This window comes from Trachypithecus francoisi, unplaced genomic scaffold (genome assembly GCF_009764315.1).
Source record: "Trachypithecus francoisi isolate TF-2019V2 unplaced genomic scaffold, Tfra_2.0 Contig00291, whole genome shotgun sequence".
Classification (NCBI taxonomy): domain Eukaryota; kingdom Metazoa; phylum Chordata; class Mammalia; order Primates; family Cercopithecidae; genus Trachypithecus; species Trachypithecus francoisi.
The window spans coordinates 61820-84235 of record NW_022680547.1 but is presented as its reverse complement, the minus strand read 5'-3'; the positions used below and the strand labels follow the sequence as shown (position 1 = coordinate 84235).

General features: G+C 40.3%; 1 pseudogene; it reads left to right on the top strand.

Annotated features, from left to right (window-relative positions):
- Positions 1-420: 420 nt before the first annotated feature.
- Positions 421-13208, top strand: LOC117083094 (annotated as a pseudogene).
- Positions 13209-22416: the final 9208 nt, after the last annotated feature.

Below are 22416 nucleotides of genomic sequence, written 5' to 3'. Positions count from 1 at the left end.
TACCATCAAAAGATTGGGAGGCATACAGAGAAGGCAGAAAACATGTCCCAATTGAAGAAATAAAGTAAACCTACAATATTTAGCTTTAAAAATCTTTGTTGACCTTTAAAGTCAAAATTTGTAGGTTTATTCTTTTGTTGTTGTTGTTACATTATATAATTTTAAAAATCAAAATAATTATCAAAGCTCCTTAATGAGACTGGCACTCCTCCAGTGCCTGGGGCGTTGGCAAGGGAGGAGACTCGAGACCGTGCGGGACACCCAGGTGGACTCCCAGCCCATGCCCGAAGCTCAGAGCAGGAGCAGGGACCTGGCTGCACCGGACCAAAGCCGCCTCCACCCACAGTGGTGGCGGACTCTGGGCGCTCCAGAACTGGGGTCATGATGAGATTTGTTGATTGCACGATGGTGGCTGAGTTGCAAGCAAATGGGTTTCATCACCTTAAATGGTTTTCAACCAATGAAGCTGTATTCCCTTAAAAAGACTGACAGCCCATCATGTGAACTATAGAGTTTGTGAACAAATTTAGATTGGGTTTATAGTGGCATCATGCACGCAGACTCCTGCAAGTTCCTGTAAGTTCTTAGAGGACTGCTTTGCCTTTTGATCTGAAAGTTGCAATGTTTGGTAAAGAATGGCCCTTGTGGATAAGCACAAAATCAAGAGAGAGCGATTGGACAGAATTTGTGAAGGAATTCATCCCCAGATCACGAAAGGCCCCCTGCATCACACCGCCCCCCCCCCCATTGTGGCGCTGCTGCAAGGCTGTGACTACATTGTGGACATGCTCATCCTGAAGGACCTGGCCACTGTGGCCTTCTGCGATGCACAGTCCACGCAAGAGATTCACGAGAAGGTTCTAAATGGAACTGTGGGTGCCATGATGTACCACACCCTCACCCTCACCAGGGAGGGCCTGGAAAAGTTCAAGGTCCTGAGAGTGATCGTGTGGGTGGACAGTGGCTACGATTAAGGAAGGAGACCACTACTACTTCTGCTGCCCTCTTCCCCCCACCTTGCCTAGTTCACAAGACAGGAGAAAAGAGAGAAAGAAACAAAAGTAAGATAAATAGCCAGACAACCTTGGCACCACCACCCGGCTCTAGGAATTAAAAAAAGTAATAATAATAACATCAACCTCTGACATAAACTACTCGTGTTGTCTGTAAATCCCAGACAATGTATGAAAACAAAACAAAACACTGTAAAACTTTTTGTTCTGTTAGCTGATGCATGCAGGCCTCAGTCACATTTCCCATGCTTGCTCGATTTATCACGACCCTTTCATGTGGACACCTTAAAGTTGTAAGCCTTTAAAAAGGCCAAGTATTTCTCTTTTGGGGAGCTCTGCTCTTAAGATGTGAATCTGCCGACACTCCCAGCCAAATAAAAAACCTCTGCAGCTCCTCCTGCTACATTTCTTGGTTCCCTGATCCAGAAGCAGGTGATTAACCCACGGTGGAGGAAGCCCCTTAGGCAGCTTATGCCTGCCCTGTAGAGCATCCTTGCGGGGGACTCTCACCAGCTTGAGTGATGCAGATCCTGAGAGCGCTCCCAGGTAGGCATTTGCCCTGGTGGAACTCCTCCTCAGAGCAGTGCACAGCAGGCCCCCATGGAGGATCAGCACAGTGGCTGAACACCAGGAAGGAACTGGCACTTTAAGTCCAGACATCTGAAATTTGGTAAGACTGGTGTTTGGAACTTGCCCACTCCATTTGAGTGGAAGCGTGGCCTGATCACCCACGGCGTGCCTGTACTGGCACTTTGGTTTTTGTTTTTGACTTGACTTGAATTAATTGCTAGATACTTTGGTTTTAGTTTGGATTTTGACTTGACTTGAATTGCTTGATAAACAGGCATGCCTTTATTGGCACTTTGGTTTTGGTTCTGATTTTGACTTGGCTTAAATTGCTTGACAAACAGATGTGCCTTTAACAACACTTTGGCTTTAGTTTTGATTTTGATTTACTGTCAATTAGATGAGTGAGTGACTTTTTACCCTTTCCTTCTGGTAATGTGAATGTTGTTTTGTCTCAAGAGAAAAATAGGTCAGACACAAAGTAAGCCTACTCCGCTAGGAACTGTGTTAAAACATTTCAAAAAGAAAAATTTCAAAAAAATAAAAGGAAAGTCATCAAATCATCAAAACTTACTCTATTAAAATGCAGGTTACAGAACCTTAAGAAAGGTTTTGCAGGAGATTATAGAGTTAAGTTAACCCCTTAGAGGTTAAGATCTCTGTGTGAATTAGAACTGCCCTCTTTTGGTGTTGGATGGCCCACCGAAGGAACTACAGACAAGGAACAATTGGCCATGTATTTAAGGTGTTGACAGGGGCCAGAGGACAACCAGGGTTCCTAGATCAAATTCCTTTGTATTGACTCATGGTTAAATATAATATAGACAAAACCAGCATAAATTTAGACCTGTTTAACAGCTTATTGCAAAAAAGCCAAAAGGAAAAGTAACAGCAGCTTTGCCAGCAGACACAGAGTTTAAAAGGGCGTCCCAGAAACAGCAAGAGAAGCTAGTTTTGCAGGAGCTGCCAGAGATCATAGAAATTCTTTCTCCATATATCCCAGCCTACCCCACTTTACTGAAGCCAACAGCCCCCTCAGAAATGAGATTCAAGAGCTAACACGCCCCAGGTTTCACCTCAAAGGGGAGGATTGGAGTCTTGAGAGGCCAAGGAAGGAAGTTAAGATAGTCAAGTGGGCTGTCTCAGATCTGATCTTGCACGAGCTATGCAAATGCCTCTCAGGGAGATGCGAGGACCTATCTATCATAATGACCAGGCACACATCGGGGGGGGGGGGTGGCAACAGACTTTCATCTATCAGCCCTTTTCAACCATTGATTTACTAAACTGGAAACACCCTAAACCTATCACCTGGCTCCTGGCAGCTAGAGCCCTGTCAAGCATGACTGTGTAGAGGTGTTGGACTCAAGTTTACTTTAGCAGACCTGAACTCTGGTACAAGCCCTGGGCATCAGTACACTAGGAGCTATACGTGGATGGGAACAGCTTCATCAACCCACAAGGAGAGAGGTGTGCAGAATATGAGGTGGTAACCTAGAACACTGTCGTTAAGCTGAGCTCATTGCTTTAATTCGGGCCTTAGAACTCAGTAAAGGTAAGAGTGTAAACATTTACACTGACTCTCGGCATGCCTGTGTAACCCCCCAAGTGCATGGAGAATTATATAAAGAAAAAAGCCTGTTAAACTGTAGGAAAAAGGGGAAAAAAGACCCAGAGAATGCAACTCAGCTTCAGCATTTGCAGAAGTACTGAGAAGCACTCCTGCAGAGGCTAAGAGTTGGTAGAAAGAAACAAGTAATATAAAAAACATTCTAGGAATGCTAAAAGCAGCTAACAAGAGCCTAAGTCAGTTTTATAAGAGACTCTATAAAGCATTCTGGCTTTACACCCCATTTAACCCTGAGGCTGCTGAAAATCAGTATATAGTGAATACTTCATTTGTAAAGTAAGCCCATGGTAACATCAAGGAGAAGCTGCAAGCATGAATAGCACCTAGTATATAAAAGTGGCCATCGAGGTGTATGTTAACTGTAACAAAGAAACAAAACTGGGACAGAGCAACAGAAAAAAAAAAAAAAAGACTAAGAGTAAGTGTAAAAAAAAGAGAAATTAGCAATGTGAGAGGACATGGACATGGATATAGATAAGAAAGAAGTCAAGTTAGGCAAGGATTCAAGAGCCGGACAAGGCTAGAGAGAGATTAATGTGTGAGATGCAAAAAGAAAGGACACTAGAAGGGTTACTGTTCAAAAAGGCAATAAAGGAAATGGCCAAGGCCACAAGGAAAATAGGCCATCGGCCAAGGGCTGCCGCACCTTGGAGGAACCAAATACTGATCTGATCAGACAGACAGAAGCTGAATAATGTAAAGACTAGGGCAGACTACGCACCTTCTCATTAGGCTCCCAGGAGCCCATGGTCACATTAGAAGTTAAAAGCAGTAAGATTCTGCTGTATCTGGATTCCAATTTCTCACTGAAGGCTAAGCCACTAAATAGAGTTACAAAGGGGGTTCAGGGGGAGAAGAACCCCTCCTCTAAAAAACTTAAACAGGAAAAAGAGGAATACCTTGTGAAAACTTGCTTATAGACTTTACAGAACTGCCACATGCTGGAGGCTATCGGTACATGCTAGTGCTTGTTTGCTCATTTAAAATAAAATCAGTTTTTTTCCTATGGTCCTCCTCCAAGTCAGGTGCACCCCCACCAAACAAACCAGGTATTTGCCCTATAAGATTTTGTTTGGTCAGCCACCCCCAAATCATAAGTCAAGTTAAAGGTGACCTCCAGAAACTATAGAAATTAACCTAAGAAAGCAAATGCAGGTTTTAAAAAATAGCCATAGTGTTCATAATTAAATAAATGAAAATGCCTATAAGCCTGACACCCCTTAAATCTAGTGACTCTGTTTAAAGTAAAATTTAATTTTTCTAGGATCCATATAGGATGGGCCCTATACTGTAACCTTGTCCACTTCCACTGCTGTTAAAATTGCTGGTGTTGTGCCTTGGATCCACCACAGTCAGCTAACACTGGCAGCTTAGGACAAGTGAACCAGCCAGCAGGACACAGATCATCCAACCCGACTGATCCTGAGACGAGACTAAGCTGCTGCTGAGGGCGACAACCCTGTTCTCATCACTCTGAAGGCTGACCAGTCTATGCACAGCTGAAGCTTGAGAACTCATCTAGCAAGTAAATGTAGTTAAAAATCTTAGGGGGGCGGAGCAAGATGGCCGAATAGGAACAGCTCCAGTCTCCAACTCCCAGCGCGAGTGACACAGAAGACCGGTGATTTCTGCATTTTCAACTGAGGTACTGGGGTCATCTCTCTAGGGAGTGCCGGACAATCGGGGCTGGTCAGCTGCTGCAGCCTGACCAGCGTGAGCTGAAGCAGGGCGAGGCATCGCCTCACCTGGAAGCACAAGGGGGAAGGAAATCCCTTTTCCTAGCCAGGGGAACTGAGACACATAACACCTGGAAAATCGGGTAACTCCCACCCCAATACTGCGCTTTAAGGAAACAGGCACACCAGGAGAATATATCCCACACCTGGCGGGAGGGTCCCACGCCCACGGAGCCTCCCTCACTGCTAACACAGCAGTCTGCGGCGATCTATCCGCAAGGTAGCAGCGAGGCTGGGGGAGGGGCGCCCACCATTGCTGAGGCTTAAGTAGGTAAACAAAGCCGCTGGGAAGCTCGAACTGGGTGGAGCTCACAGCAGCTCAAGGAAACCTGCCTGTCTCTGTAGACTCCACCTCTGCGGACAGCCCACAGCAGAGGTCCAATAGGGAAAGCAGCGGGGGCCGGTGCAGAGGCGAACGACTCTGTCTGACAGTTTTGGGGAGAGCCGTGGATCTCCCAACGCGGAGGTTGAGATCCGAGAACGGACAGATTGCCTGCTCAGGTGGGTCCCTGACCCCTGAGTAGCCTAGCTGGGAGACATCCCCCACTAGGAGCAGTCTGACACCCCACACCTCACAGGGTGGAGTCATCCCTGAGAGGAAACTTCCAAAGGAAGAATCAGACAGGTACACTCGCTGTTCAGCAATATTCTATCTTCGGCAACCTCTGCTGCTGATACCCAGGCAAACAGGGTCTGGAGTGGACCTCAAGCAATCTCCAACAGACCAACAGACAGTCCTTCTGACTGTCAGATGGAAAACTATCAAACAGGAAGGACACCTACACCAAAACCCCATCAGTACGTCACCGTCATCAAAGAGCAGAGACAGATAAAACCACACAGATGGGGAAAGAGCAGGGCAGCAAAGCTGGAAATTCAAAAAATAAGAGCGCATCTCCCCCTGCAAAGGAGCGCAGCCCATCGCCAGCAACGGATCAAAGCTGGTCAGAGAATGACTTTGACGAGATGAGAGAAGAAGGCTTCAGCCCATCAAACTTCTCAGAGCTAAAGGAGGAATTACGTACCCAGTGCAAAGAAACTAAAAATCTTGAAAAAAAAGTGGAAGAATTGACAGCTAGACTAATTAATGCACAGAAGATCATAAACGAAATGACAGAGATGAAAACCATGACACGAGAAATACGTGACACATGCACAAGCTTCAGTAACTGACTCGATCAACTGGAGGAAAGAGTATCAGCGATTGAGGATCAAATGAATGAAATGAAGCGAGAAGAGAAACCAAAAAAAAAGAAGAAAAAGAAATGAACAAAGCCTGCAAAAGTATGGGATTATGTAAAAAGACCAAATCTACGTCTGATTGGGGTGCCTGAAAGTGAGGGGGAAAATGGAACCAAGTTGGAACACTCTTCAGGATATCATCCAGGAGAACTTCCCCAACCTAGTAGGGCAGGCCAACATTCAAATTCAGGAAATACAGAGAACGCCACAAAGATACTCCTCCAGAAGAGCAACTCCAAGACACATAATTGCCAGATTCACCAAAGTTGAAATGAAGGAAAAAATCTTAAGGGCAGCCAGAGAGAAAGGTCGGGTTACCCACAAAGGGAAGCCCATCAGACTAACAGCAGATCTCTCGGCAGAAACTCTACAAGCCAGAAGAGAGTGGGGGCCAATATTCAACGTTCTTAAAGAAAAGAGTTTTCAACCCAGAATTTCATATCCAGCCAAACTAAGTTTCATCAGTGAAGGAGAAATAAAATCCTTTACAGATAAGCAAATGCTTAGAGATTTTGTCACCACCAGGCCTGCCTTACAAGAGACCCTGAGGAAGCCCTAAACATGGAAAGGAACAACTGGTACCAGCCATTGCAAAACATGCAAAATGTAAAGACCATCGAGGCTAGGAAGAAACTGCATCAACTAATGAGCAAAATAACCAGTTAATATCATAATGACAGGATCAAGTTCACACATAACAATATTAACCTTAAATGTCAATGGACTAAATGCTCCATTAAAAGACACAGACTGGCAAACTGGATAAAGAGTCAAGACCCATCAGTCTGCTGTATTCAGGAGACCCATCTCACATGCAGAGACATACATAGGCTCAAAATAAAGGGATGGAGGAAGATCTACCAAGCAAATGGAGAACAAAAAAAAGCAGGGGTTGCAATCCTAGTCTCTGATAAAACAGACTTTAAACCATCAAAGATCAAAAGAGACAAAGAAGGCCATTACATCATGGTAAAGGATCAATTCAACAGGAAGCTAACTCTCCTAAATATATATGCACCCAATACAGGAGCACCCAGATTCATAAAGCAAGTCCTTAGAGACCTACAAAGAGACTTAGACTCCTACAATAATAATGGGAGATTTCAACACTCCACTGTCAACATTAGACAGATCAACGAGACAGTAAGTTAACAAGGATATCAGGAATTGAACTCAGCTCTGCACCAAGCGGACCTAATAGACATCTATAGAACTCTCCCCCCAAATCAACAGAATATACATTCTTCTCAGCACCACATCGCACTTATTCCAAAATGACCACATAATTGGAAGTAAAGCACTCCTCAGCAAATGTACAAGAACAGAAATTATAACAAACTGTCTCTCAGACCACAGTGCAATCAAACTAGAACTCAGGACTAAGAAACTCAATCCAAACCGCTCAACTACATGGAAACTGAACAACCTGCTCCTGAATGACTACTGGGTACATAACGAAATGAAAGCAGAAATAAAGATGTTCTTTGAAACCAATGAGAACAAAGATACAACATACCAGAATCTCTGGGACACATTTAAAGCAGTGTGTAGAGGGAAATTTATAGGACTAAATGACCACAAGAGAAAGCAGGAAAGATCTAAAATTGACACTCTAACATCACAATTAAAAGAACTAGAGAGGCAAGAGCAAACACATTCAAAAGCTAGCAGAAGGCAAGAAATAACTAAGATCAGAGCAGAACTGAAGGAGATAGAGTCACAAAAAACCCTCCAAAAAATCCATGAATCCAGGAGTTGGTTTTTTGAAAAGATCAACAAAATTGACAGACCGCTAGCAAGACTAATAAAGAAGAAAAGAGAGAGGAATCAAATAGACGCAATAAAAATGATAAAGGGGATATCACCACCGACCCCACAGAAATACAAACAACCATCAGAGAATACTATAAATGCCTCTACGCAAATCAACTAGAAAATCTAGAAGAATGGATAATTCCTGCACACTTACACTCTCCCAAGAATGAACCAGGAAGAAGTTGAATCCCTGAATAGACCAATAGCAGGCTCTGAAATTGAGGAAACAATTAATAGCCTACCCACCAAAAAAAGTCCAGGACCAGATGGATTCACAGCTGAATTCTACCAGAGGTACAAGGAGGAGCTGGTACCATTCCTTCTGAAACTATTCCAATCAATAGAAAAAGAGGGAATCCTCCCTAACTCATTTTATGAGGCCAACATCATCCTGATACCAAAGCCTGGCAGAGACACAACAAAAAAAGAGAATTTTAGACCAATATCCCTGATGAACATCGATGCAAAAATTCTCAATAAAATACTGGCAAACCGGATTCAGCAGCACATCAAAAAGCTTATCCACCATGATCAAGTGGGCTTCATCCCTGGGATGCAAGGCTGGGTCAACATTCGCAAATCAATAAACGTAATCCAGCATATAAACAGAACCAAAGACAAGAACCACATGATTTCTCAATAGATGCAGAAAAGGCTTTTGACAAAATTCAACAGCCCTTTATGCTAAAAACGCTCAATAAATTCGGTATTGATGAACGTACCTCAAAATAATAAGAGCTATTTATGACAAACCCACAGCTAATATCATACTGAATGGGCAAAAACTGGAAAAATTCCCTTTGAAAAATGGCACAAGACAGGGATGCCCTCTTTCACCACTCCTATTCAACATAGTGTTAGAAGTTCTGGCTAGGGCAATCAGGCAAGAGAAAGAAATCAAGGGTATCCAGTTAGGAAAAGAAGAAGTCAAATTGTCCCTGTTTGCAGATGACATGATTGTATATTTAGAAAACCCCATCATCTCAGCCCAAAATCTCCTTAAGCTGATAAGCAACTTCAGCAAAGTCTCAGGATACAAAATTAATGTGCAAAAATCCCTAGCATTCTTATACACCAGTAACAGACAAGCAGAGAGCCAAATCAGGAATGAACTTCCATTCACAATTGCTTCAAAGAGAATAAAATACCTAGGAATCCAGCTTACAAGGGATGTAAAGGACCTCTTCAAGGAGAACTACAAACCACTGCTCAGTGAAATCAAAGAGGACACAAACAAATGGAAGAACATACCATGCTCATGGATAGGAAGAATCAATATCGTGAAAATGGCCATACTGCCCAAGGTGATTTATAGATTCAATGCCATCCCCATCAAGCTACCAATGACTTTCTTCACAGAATTGGAAAAAACTGCTTTAAAGTTCATATGGAACCAAAAAAGAGCCCGCATTGCCAAGACAATCCTAGGTCAAAAGGACAAAGCTGGAGGCGTCACGCTACCTGACTTCAACTATACTACAAGGCTACAGTAACCAAAACAGCATGGTACTGGTACCGCAACAGAGAAATAGACCAATGGAACAGAACAGAGTCCTCAGAAATAATACCACACATCTACAGCCATCTGATCTTTGACAACCTGAGAGAAACAAGAAATGGGGAAAGGATTCCCTATTTAATAAATGGTGCTGGGAAAATTGGCTAGCCATAAGTAGAAAGCTGAAACTGGATCCTTTCCTTACCCCTTATACGAAAATTAATTCAAGATGGATTAGAGACTTAAATGTTAGACCTAATACCATAAAAACCCTAGAAGAAAATCTAGGTAGTACCATTCAGGACATAGGCATGGGCAAGGACTTCATGTCTAAACCACCAAAAGCAACGGCAGCAAAAGCAAAATTGACACATGGGATCTAATTAAACTAAAGAGCTTTTGCACAGCCAAAGAAACTACCATCAGAGTGAACAGGAACCTACAGAATGGGAGAAAATTTTTGCAACCTACTCATCTGACAAGGGCTAATATCCAGAATCTACAAAGAACTCAAACAAATATACAAGAAAAAACAAACAACCCCATCAAAAAGTGGGGAAAGGATATGAACAGACATTTCTCAAAAGAGACAACATCATACAGCCAACAGACACATGAAAAATGCTCGTCATCACTCGCCATCAGAGAAATGCAAATCAAAACCACAATGAGCTACCATCTCACACCAGTAGAATGGCAATCATTAGAAGTCAGGAAACAATAGATGTTGGAGAGGATGTGGAGAAATAGGAACACTTTTACACTGTTGGTGGGATTGTAAACTAGTTCAACCATTATGGAAAACAGTATGGCGATTCCTCAAGGATCTAGAACTAGATGTACCATATGACCCAGCCATCCCACTACTGGGTATATACCCAAAGGATTATAATTACTCTACTACAAAGACACATGCACACGTATGTTTATTGCGGCACTATTCACAATAGCAAAGACTTGGAATCAACCCAATGTCCATCTGTGACAGACTGGATTAAGAAAATGTGGCACATATACACCATGGAATACTATGCAGCCATCAAAAGGATGAGTTTGCGTCCTTTGTAGGGACACGGATGCAGCTGGAAACCATCATTCTTAGCAAAGTATCACAAGAAGAGAAACCAAACACCGCATGTTCTCACTCATATGGGAACTGAACAATGAGATCACTTGGACTCGGAAGGGGAACATCACACACTGGGGCCTATCAGGGGAGGGGGGAGGAAGGAGGGATTGCATTGGGGAGTTATACATGATATAAACGTTATGCACATGTACCCTAGAACTTAAAGTATAATAAAAAAAAAAAATCTTAATAGTTTTCCTGCAATACTAACTCTTTTCCTATTGTTCTGTCGCTGTATTCAACCTTGTTCCCAGGTAAGGACCTCTTTTGTCCTTGCAGGATATGAATATGCTGTACATTGTTTTATTGTTGTTATCCCCCATAACCATGCTAGAAGAAACACCTATATAAGGTGTCCCCACTGTACATATACTACTTAGGAAACCCAGACCCATCCAGCCCAGCAACAATTCTGATTCTTACAGTCATTCTTTAAACATATAAACCAGAAGTTACCAGAAACTCTTCCTTTAGCAAAAACAGAAAAAGCCTATTTGCTCAGTTGGCTGAAAACATTGCTGGCAGCCTGGATGTTTCTTCATGTTATGTTTATAACAAGGCTAACATAAGAGACCAATGGCCTTGAGAAGCAAAAGAGTTAATGCCTCAAGATTACTTTAACTAACTCTTTCCCCAAACAGATGCCCCAAGTTCAAGCATCTGGCTCTTAAAAACTTCTGTTATTAAAAAATACTGTGTTACTTGCTAAGAAAAAGCTTTTAAGTCCCAGTGACAAAACTAACCTGCTTAGAACATAACAAAGTTGATACATGTGCCTGTACAGGTTTAACACAGGTTTGATCCTAGGCCTTCATTTAGAAAATAGTTTCCAGCTATAAAAATTTAAAACCCTCATTATAAGTATATCACTGGTAATAGACACTTGCTTGCTGCTCCCCTGTGTATTACACTTGTTCCTTCAAATAATAAAAGGTATTGTAGCTACCACGGTTCATCAGAAAACTTCAGCACAAGGGTATTACATAAAACACTATTGCTCTGTCTCGCAAAGAGACTCAGGAAGTAAAAATAAAATTGAGAACTCCCACTAATTAGTGAAAATTCTCAAAGTGGGGGATAAGGAAGGAGACCACTACTACTCCTACTGCCCTCCCCCCGCCCACCACCTTGCTTAGTTCACAAGACAGGAGGAAAGAGAGAAAGAAACAAAAGTAAGATAAGTAGCCAGACAACCTTGGCACCACCACCTAGCCCTAGGAGTTAATAAAAGTAATAATAATAACATCAACCCCTGACATAAACTACTTGTGTTATCTGTAAATCCCAGACAATGTATAAAACAAAACAAAACAAAACAAAACATTGTAAAACTTTTTGTTCTGTTAGCTGATGCACGTAGGACCCGGTCACGTTTCCCACACTTGCTCGATTTATCACGACCGTTTCACATGGACCCCTTAAAGTTGTAAGCCTTTAAAAAGGCCAAGTATTTCTTTTTCGGGGAGCTCAGCTCTTAAGATGCGAGTCTGCCAACGCTCCTGGTTGAATAAAAAAACTCTTCCTTCTTTAATCCAGTGTCTGAGGAGTTTTGTCTGCTACACAATGATGTGGACATTAAGGCTGCTGGTGAGCTCGTTAGTTGCTGTGTGCAACATCCCGTCCACAGCCATGGAAGACACAGCAGCGGACTCCACCATCTGCCACATCCTCAATATGTACCGGAGGAACACTTGGCTGTACCAGGCACTGCGGGAAGGCACGTGGGGTCAGGGAGTGGAGCAGATCGGAGAGGTGGCCTCGGGAGCGGCCCGTGTTCGTTGGAAGACACTGGGCCTCATCGGCTTCAGTGGCACGCAGCAGGCTTTTGCAGTTCCAGCCAAGGCGTTTGGATTCAGCGTCATATTTTACAACCCCTACCTGCAGGATGGGATCGAGGGGTCCCTGGGTGTGCAGAGGGTCTACACCCTGCAGGATTTGCTGTGTCAGAGTGACTGCGTCTCCTTGCACTGCAATCTCAACGAATATAACCACCACCTCATCAATGACTTTACCATAAAGCAGATGAGGCAGGGAGCATTCCTTGTGAATGCAGTCCGTGGTGGGCTGGTAGACGGGAAAGCCTTCGCACAGGCCCTCAAGGAGGGCAGGTTACAAGCGGCAGCCCTGGACGTGAATGAGTCGAAGCCCTTTAGCTTTGCTCAGGGTCCATTGAAAGACGCCCCAAATCTCATCTGCACTCCTCACACTGCCTGCTACAGTGAGCAAGTGTCACTGGAGATGACGGAGGCAGCTGCCACCGAGATCCACCGGGCCATCACAGGTCGCCTGCCAGGAAGCTTAAGAAACTGTGTGAACAAGGAATTCTTTGTCACATCAGCGTTTTGGTCAGTAACAGACCAGCAAGCAATTCATTCAGGCATCGTGGGCGTGGCTTCAGGAGGACTTCCTGCAGCCATGGAAGGATCATCCCTAGAGGCATCCCAGTGACTCACAACCTCCCAACAGTGGCACATCCTTCCCACCGCCCTCTCCCAACCAGCCCACAAAACACGGGGACAATCGAGAGCACCCCAACGAGAAATAGCAGAGAATGCCGGAAGGTAATCATTCAGATACACTTGGGAAAAAGAGACAGTGACAAATAGATGAACTAAGAGAAAAAGAATCTGACGGTCTTTTTAGCTGATTCTGGAAATATGCATCATTGATGTTGCAGTGTTAAAACTGCAAGAGCTGGAAAACTGAAGATATCGTCTGCTTAGGGAAGCTCTGAACGACTAGGGTGTGATTTGTTAACGACCAACTTCTGTTATTGTGTGTTAAGTTTTTCGCCTGTGCATCAAATCACAAATAATAAATAGAACTTTTTCCTTTATCAGTCCCTTGGCCACAGCAGTTCCTGAACACCTTGCTTAGAATGTTGCATCAAGAGTTCAAACATCAAAATAAAAACCATGAAGAGGAAATCCCCATCCTGTGACTAGAGTCCCTTCAGTCTACAGGGACTGGTTGCCGCTTTTTGCTAATAGGAAGATTACATTACTAGAAAATGTGGAGTAAGCTGTTTGCCTGCGGTAGACACTTGCATTCATAGGATTGAAGACAGTACCGGCTCCTGTACAGAGAAACGTCTCTCACATCTGAACTGCATACTGAGTGGGCAAGTTGGTTGTAAGTTCAGTAAAAGCATCCGATAATGCAAGAAAAAAATGTGTTAATTTTCACAAGCTGTTTGTAATCAAGTATAGTTTCTCAGTTTCAGATCCTCTGCTATTTTATTGAGTGAAAGTATTGCGCTAAAAGCGTTCAAGGAAAATAATATTGGCCGGGCGCGGTGGCTCAAGCCTGTAATCCCAGCACTTTGGGAGGCCGAGTCGGGCGGATCGCGAGGTCAGGAGATCGAGACCATCCTGGCTAACACGGTGAAACCCCGTCTCTATTAAAAATACAAAAACTAGCCGGGCGAGGTGGCAGGCGCCTATAGTCCCAGCTACTTGGGAGGCTGAGGCAGGAGAATGGCGTAAACCCGGGAGGCGGAGCTTGCAGTGAGCTGAGATCCGGCCACTGCACTCCAGTCCGGGCGACAAAGCGAGACACCGCCTCAAAAAAAAAAAAAAAAAAAAAAAAGGAAAATAATATTGCATTTCTTAATGTCACAGGAAACACTTTTAATGGCAACTTGTCAGATTGTCTATGAAAAAACCCACTTTTTTAGACACTGATAAAGTCTTCTTTTCTTCACGTGGTTTTTTATACAAGAACACTTCAGATGTATTAGATGTGACTGATTTTAACAAATCCTATTAGATTTGTATCAATTAGTTACATGTTCTATTCATAGTCTTTTGTGAATCATTTGCCTTTTTGCTTAAAAAGATAGCCTATTTTGAGCCTTTGCATATGTACATTCCTATTTTTGTGACAAAATAAAAACTATAAAATTGTCCCAATCAGAAAAATAATGGCTATCAGAAGTATGTTTTGTTTAATGTAAGTTACTGTTACTGTATTTGTTTATTATAGAGATGGACATTTAGCATTCGGTGCAGTTTTCAATCAAATGTAATTAGAAAAAGCTGCTTAATGAACAAAACAGAACATAGATAAAAAAAGAATATTAGAAGATGTGATGCATGAAGAAAATGAGATATCAATAAAAAGACTTTTTAAAACCAACAGAAATTGTGAATCTGAAGAACACAATAACTATATTAAAAATTTAATCAACAATCACAAAAGCAGACTTAATAAAGTGGAAAAAAATAGACAATTGATGACATTGTACTTATCAATACTGAGTCGTGAAAAACAAATTTTTTTAACAGAATAGAGAAAAAAAGATGAAATATGGGACTTACTGTGCACTACCAAGTGGACCATTGTATTTATAAAAGGAGTCTTAGAAAAACAATATAGGAGAAAAGTAATGAACAGGTTATTTTTAAAAAGCAGCTGAGAACTCCCCAGATGACAAGGTAACTAAACAAGAAGAAATACTGCCAAACAAAAGCCTTCAACGGGAATAATTTCACTTCAAAAATAAAAAAAATCCTAAGCCTTTCCAAAATAAATAAAATAAAATAAATGTTCCAAAATAAATGAAATGTCCTTTAGCACTGAATGAAAATGAAATGAAACAGTCCTAAAGGAAATGTAAAAGAAAGTCTATCACAGACAAAAATGAAATGATGCTGCACAGCATCATAAAAGTAAATGAAAATAGAAAGCTCTCTATTAAAGGTAAATATATAAACAGGTATAGAAATCTCTACTGTCATAATGACAGTACAGAAAACTTTCAAAATTTTGCTATGGAGTTTAAAAAATGAAGCATAAATCTGCATAAATGTGTGTTCATAGATACTCAATAAGAAAACATAATATGTGATATTAATAACAAAGTGAGGGTATAAAGAGGTACAGCTTTGTATTCCATCAAAATATAGTTGTTACATACTGTCATAACTTTAAGATGTTTTATGAAGTCTTTATTTCTCAAGATGATTACAAAAAAACCTGTAGAAGGTATGCAAAAGCAAATGAGAAATTGAATCATGTCACTACAAATCCAACAAACAAAAATAAAGCAGTAAGAGAAAAAATGATAAATAACACATCTAAAAGAAACACAGAAGACAATTACAAATAATAATAGTAACTTCATTAACTGCAGTCATTACTTCAAATATAAAAAGTTAAATGCCTTAGAGAAAATGAATAAAATGATTTAATGGATTAAGAACAAAGAAGATTCAGCAATGTGCTCTCTACAAGAGTCACTTTAGCTCTAAGGACCCAAATAAGTTGAAAGTAACAGTATAAAGAAAATATATTTTATGCAAAGAGTAGCTACAATTGGAGGGATGTGGGCATAATTATATTAAAATAAATTTTAAGTCACAAATTTTAACAAGAGACAGATTGGTATTATGTAACGATGGGATGGATTAACTTGCAAGGAATCTATAACAATAATTTATAAATCATATTTATATAATTTGAAAAATCTGCAAAAATATACCATTGGGATTTTGATAAAAATTAAATTTTTGTATTGCTATAAATAGCACTGACATCTTTCTTTCTTTCTTTCTTTTTTCTTTCTTTCTTTTTTTTTTTTTTTTGAGACAGAGTTTCTCTCTCCCAGGCTGGAGGGCAGTGGCACAATCTCACAGTTGGTTCACTGCATGCAACCTCCTCCTCCCAGGTTCAACTGATTCTCGTCTTTCAACTATGTAAAACAAATATTGACAGAAGTGAAGCAAGAAACATATAGCAACACAACAATTGTGGACTTCAAGACTCCACTTTCAATAATGACTAGAATAGTCAGATATAATATCAGTAAGAAAGCAAAACCTGAACATTATAGACCTAAACAGCATTTACAGAACTCTGCAATGGAAAGCACAAAAATAAGCAATATTCTGAATCATACATGGTACATTCTGTTAGGATACATGTCTTACTAAATTTAAGAAAACTGAAGTCATAGAATGTAAATGAAACTAGAAATCAAAACAAGAAAAAGTGGCAAATATATAAAGAGAAAATCAAGCAAAATCTTACATATAGTTTTCCTCAAGTATCAGGTGATTTAATATTGTTAAGATGTCAGGGCTGGTGCGGTGGCTCATGCCTGTAATCCCAGGATTTGGGGAAGCCAAAGTGGGTGGATCACTTGAGGTCAGAAGTTTGAGACTAGCCTGGCCAACATGGTAAGACCCCACCTCTACTAAAAACACAACAGTTGCTAGACTTGATGGTGGATGCCTGTAATCCCAGCTACTCGGGTGACTGAGACTGGAGAATTGCTTGAAGCTGGGAAGTGGAGCTTGCAGTGAGCACAGCTCACACCACTGCCCTTCAGCCTAAGTGACTGACTGAAACTCCACCCCCCCCAAAAAAAGTTGTCAGTACTACTCATGATGATATTAAAGTGTAATGTAATTTTATCAAAATCACAATTTTTTTTTTTTTTTTGCAGAATTTTTGTGTGTAATTCTAAAAGTTGTTTAGGAACTGTGACTAGCCAAACACCCTTTAAAAAGAACAAAGAGGCATTACACTTTCTGATTTAAAATCATGATACAATGCTACAAAAATAAAAACAATATGCTACTGCCACAAAAACAGATACATAGATGATGAAACAGAATTACAGACATCCCAGAAATAAACCCTTACATACATGATAAAATAATCTTCCGTAAGCTTTTCATGACCACACAATAGAAAAATAAGAATCCCTTTAACAAAGAATTTTCAAAATTGAATATTTACAAAGGAAAAATAAAGTTGGATGCTTCCTTTGTACCATATATAAAAAGAAAAGTTTTTAAAAATGGATTCAGTACTTAAACATAAAAACTAATAAAATTCTTAGAAGTAAACATAGGAGAAAAGTTTATGACATAAGTCTTAAAACTATTTGCCTAAGTATGACATCAAATGCATAAACAACATGGAAAAGAACAAAAAAAAGGGGGACTACATTAATCTTCAAGTATTCTACACATCAAACATTTAGTGGCATACAAATATCACCTAATAAGCGGGTGAAACCTGGGCATGGTGGCTCAGGTCTGTAATTCTAGAACTTTAGGAGGCAAAGGCAGAACAATCACTTAAGCCCCCAAATTTAAGACTAGCCATGAAGACATAGCAAGACCCTATCTTGTATAGTGTTATATATGTGCATACATACATACATATAACAAAAAAGAGTAAAAATGTTTTCAAATCTCATATTTCATAGGTGTTAATTTTCAAAATATACGAACTCCTAAAACTCAACAACAACAAAAAATTAATAACTTGATTTAGAATGGCAAATGTTTGAAATGACATTTCTCCAAAGACATACAAATGGCTAGCATTTAAAAGGATACTCGACATTACTCTTCTAGAAAAATGCAAAGCAAAGACACAGTAACCTATCACCTCAAACCTATTTTTAAAATGGTATGAAAGCTCTTCAAAAAATTTAAAATGAGATTATTATATAATCCAGCAACTCCTTTGTGGGTATGTATTTAAAATATGCAACACATGATCTGCAAGAGATATTTGGACACCCAAATTTATTGCTGCATTATTAACACAAGCCAAAAGGCAGGAACAACCCAGATGTCCCTTGACCAATGAACAGATTAATAACAAATGGCACATACACAAAGTGGAATATTATTCAGTCTTTAAAAAGTCACATTATATGACAATTCTTGAGAATATCATGTTAATTGAAATTAGCCAGGAACAAAGTGACAGTGTATGATTCCATTCATAATCAGATATTGTAAGTAGACAAACACATAGGAACAAAAATTAGAATGGTCAAGGGCTGAAGGGATGGTGAAATGGGCACTTGTGTTAAAAGGCATTTAATTTTAGTTTTGCAAGACATAGAAGTTCTGCAGATCTTTTGCATAACTATGTGAATGTACTTAACACTAATGAAATATACACTTCAAAATAAGAGGGTAATTTTACATTATGTGTTTTTACCACAATTACAATGTTTAAAAGAAAAAATAAAGAGTTATAAAGCTTTCCAAAAATTAAATTTTGTTCACAAAAAATGTTATCTCACACAAAGGAAATATAGATTTATAATTAAACACGTGGTGAAATTAAGACTATTTCAATGACTACTTAACTACACAAGATAAGACAATCATTGAAAATCAGCCAAAAATACACAAGATATGCCATAAGCAAAGTTGGAGACATATTCATAGAGACAAACACATATATAATTTAATTTGGAAAACATATGAACGATTTGTATTTTAATTAAAACCAACATTAGTTTCCTGAGTGAAATTTAGTTTTCAATTTGGGTGAATGAAGATCTTTCTGGGGTTAAATGGATTCTTTGTTCTCTGTTTCTTGATATGGACCTGTGCTGGGGATTGGTCAGCTGTTCAAGTGCAATGCACTCAGTTTTGGTTCTGTGCCAGGATTAAACCTGCGATACTTCACATTTCATATATAAACTCCGATGAAGGGTTTCTAGGAGATGGCTGCCCCATAACGTATGTTTTGCTAAATGTTTACTCTCAGTCTCACCATCATCCTCTTGAATGTGGTATTGTAACTAAAACTCTTCAGGAGATTCTACTTAAAACTAAAATCATGTATATTTCAAGAAACTCTCCTGATTTGAAATCCCTCTGTCATGTGTTGTCTGCAATCAACATCCTCTTTTAAAGAAAGCAGAAAGGAGAGATGAGGAAACTGACAGTGTTACTGAATGGGAGACAGAGGTGAGGATACACATTGTGGATGAAAACACGAAAGTTATTTCTACAACTCAATCTGTAAGTATCTGACTGCCACGCTCCCTTGTGTATCAAATGATATACCTTTATTGCAAGAGAAGAAACTGCGCTGTTCACCTTGACATTGAGAGGAAATTTGGAATCTCTGTGGTGATTGCTTAGGACTGAGGATTTAATGTGCTATTTTGTGTAAAACTTAGAAGCAGAAATGGGATTTAATGATCTTAACTATTATCCATCTGAAAAACCTAACTTGTGGTTTTAAATAAAATGGCATGCTGCCTTCCACTAATCCCTTTTTAAAATAGGAGCTGCCCCTGCTTTTAACTTTACAAAGTTTAATCTATGAATAGATTGCACTATTAAAAATTTTTAAAAATCCACATTAACTTGAAGTGTACAGGCAGATTTGGAAACTATAACATCCAAAATTATAACACATAGGTAAAACCCAAAATAAAATCAACTGCTGCCCTGGAACCTATTCTAAATAATTAAGATAATTAAGACAGTAATATGGAATTGTAAAGAAAAATAAGAAAAACATTTCCTAACAAAATCTTGTATGCAAACTTTTTTTTTTTTTTGAGACAGTTTCACTCTGTCACCCAGGCTGAGATGCAGTGGCACAATGTCGGCTCATTTCAGCCTCTGATTCCTGGGTTCAAGTCATTTTCCTACCTCAACCTTCACTGAGATTACAGGTGCCTGCCACTACACTTGGCTACCTTGTATGCAAACTTGATGTATCATTTATAAAACTTTTTTTTAGACAAATACAATATTCTACCATGACTTTGCATTCATGAAGTTTGGGTGTCTTGAATCTTTGACATGTAGTGTATGACAGTAAAATTTTACAGAAAATATACAATAACCATTAATAAAATGTTCTAATAAGAGAATTTTAATGCATAAGAATTGAAAAGACACCATAAATAATTTCTGTTATATTTTTAACATACTGATGCCATTCTTACACAAAATAAAAAGGCTGAGTAAGTTGTGGTCGCTCACACCTGTAATCCCAGCACTTTGGGAGGCTGAGGTAGCAGATTGCTTAAGCCCAAGAGTTCACTACAAACCTGGGCAGCATTCCGCGATCCTGTATCTACAAATAACAATAATAAAAAATAGCCAAGTGAGCTAATATACATTTATGGTCCCAGCTACTCAGGAGGCTGAGGCAGGAGAATTGGCTGAATCTGAGTGGTCAAGCTACAGTGAGCTGTGATTGTGCCATTGCATTCCAGCCTGGGCGACACAGTGAGACCCTGTTTAAAACAACAAAACTAAACTAACAATTAGCCAGGTGTAGTGGCATGCACCTGTACTCCCAGCTACTTCAGAAGCTGAAGTTAGAGAATCATTTGAGCCTGGAGTTTGAGTCTGCAAGGAGCCATAATTGAACTACTCAACTCCAGTTGGGGTGACAGAGCAAGGCCTTGTCATAGATAGATAGATAGATAGATAAAATACAGGTAGAGAAAGAGTAAATTTAAAAAACAACGTAGTATGACATAATTTTTAAAATAAACTTTATGTGTATCACTTAGAAATTTGTAGAACGGGCTGGGCGTGGTGGCTCACGCCTGTAATCCCAGCACTTTGGGAGGCTGAGGTGGGCAGGTCACGAGGTCAGGAGGTAGAGATCATCCTGGATAACACAGTGAAAACCCGTCTCTACTAAAAATACAAAAAATTAGCTGGGCGTGGTGGTGGCAGCCTATAGTCCCAGCTACTTGGGAGGCTGAGGCAGGAGAATGGCATGAACCCGGGAGGCAGAGTTTGCAGTGAGCCAAGATTGTGCCACTGCACTCCAGCCTGGGCAACAGGGCAAGACTCCATCTCAAAAAAAAAAAAGAAAAGAAAAGAAAAGAAAAAATAAATACCTAGAACATAGCCAGAGGAATGAAAAACAACCACTTAACAGTTTTTCTCAAAGAAAAAAAAAGTGAGTTTGAAGAGAAGGGAATAAAGGGGAGACTTTCAGTTTATTATGTTTTTATTTTTTGAGGCAGGATCTCACTTTGTTGCCCAGATGGAAGCACAGTGGTGTGATTACAGCTCACTGCAAACTTGGCCTCCCAGGCTCAAACAATCATCCCACGTCAGCCTCCCTAGTAGCTGGGAATACAGGTGTACATCACCACAACTGGCTGATTTTTGTATATTTTATAGATAGAGGGCTTTACCATGTTTCCCAGACTGGTCTTGAGCTTCTGGGCTCAAAAATTTCACCTGCCTTGGGCTCCCAAAGTGCTGTGATTAAGCCACTGAATCAGCCAAGGATTTTTGTTTTGTTTTGTTTTTGAGGTGGAGTCTCATTTTGTTGCCCAGGCTAGAGTGCAGTGGCATGATCTCAGCTCACTGTAGCCTCTGCCTCCTGGGTTTAAGCGATTCTCCTGCCTCAGCCTCCTGGGTAGCTGGGACTACCGGCACCCGCCACCACGCCCAGCTAATTTTTGTATTTTTTTAGTAGAGACGGGGTTTCACCATGTTGGCCAAGCTGGTCTCAAATTCCTGGTCTCATAATCCACCTGCCTCGGCCTCACAAAGTCCTGGAATTACAGACATGAGCCACCACTCCCAGCCACCAACTAAGACTTTTACTTTATAAAGATATTTATGACGTGTTCTTTTCTTTTTACAGTATACATTTCATTTATAATTGTAGATACAAAAAAAAAGGCGATTGTTACTGTCTGGTATCAAGGCAGTAGTATTGTCTTCATCAATATTTGCACTTCATTAGTAGAAACCTGTAAGGGAAAGCCCAGAAAAACTCTAAGGCAAATAAATTATGCTTGCAAAAAGTGAGAGGATTATCTTTTTATTATAACCAATATTCCAGGTGAGGGCTGGTCACGATCTACCATTGCTCCATCTCACTCGATAACTCTCACACCTGCCAGGGTCAGAAGGAACAGAGAGAAGGAAAAATGCCAGTGAGTTTTCTTTCCCACTAAGGACCTATTTGGCAAATTTCCTATCACGAAGTAGAAGATGGACTAAGAATAAAACTTGTGCCCTTGCAGATGC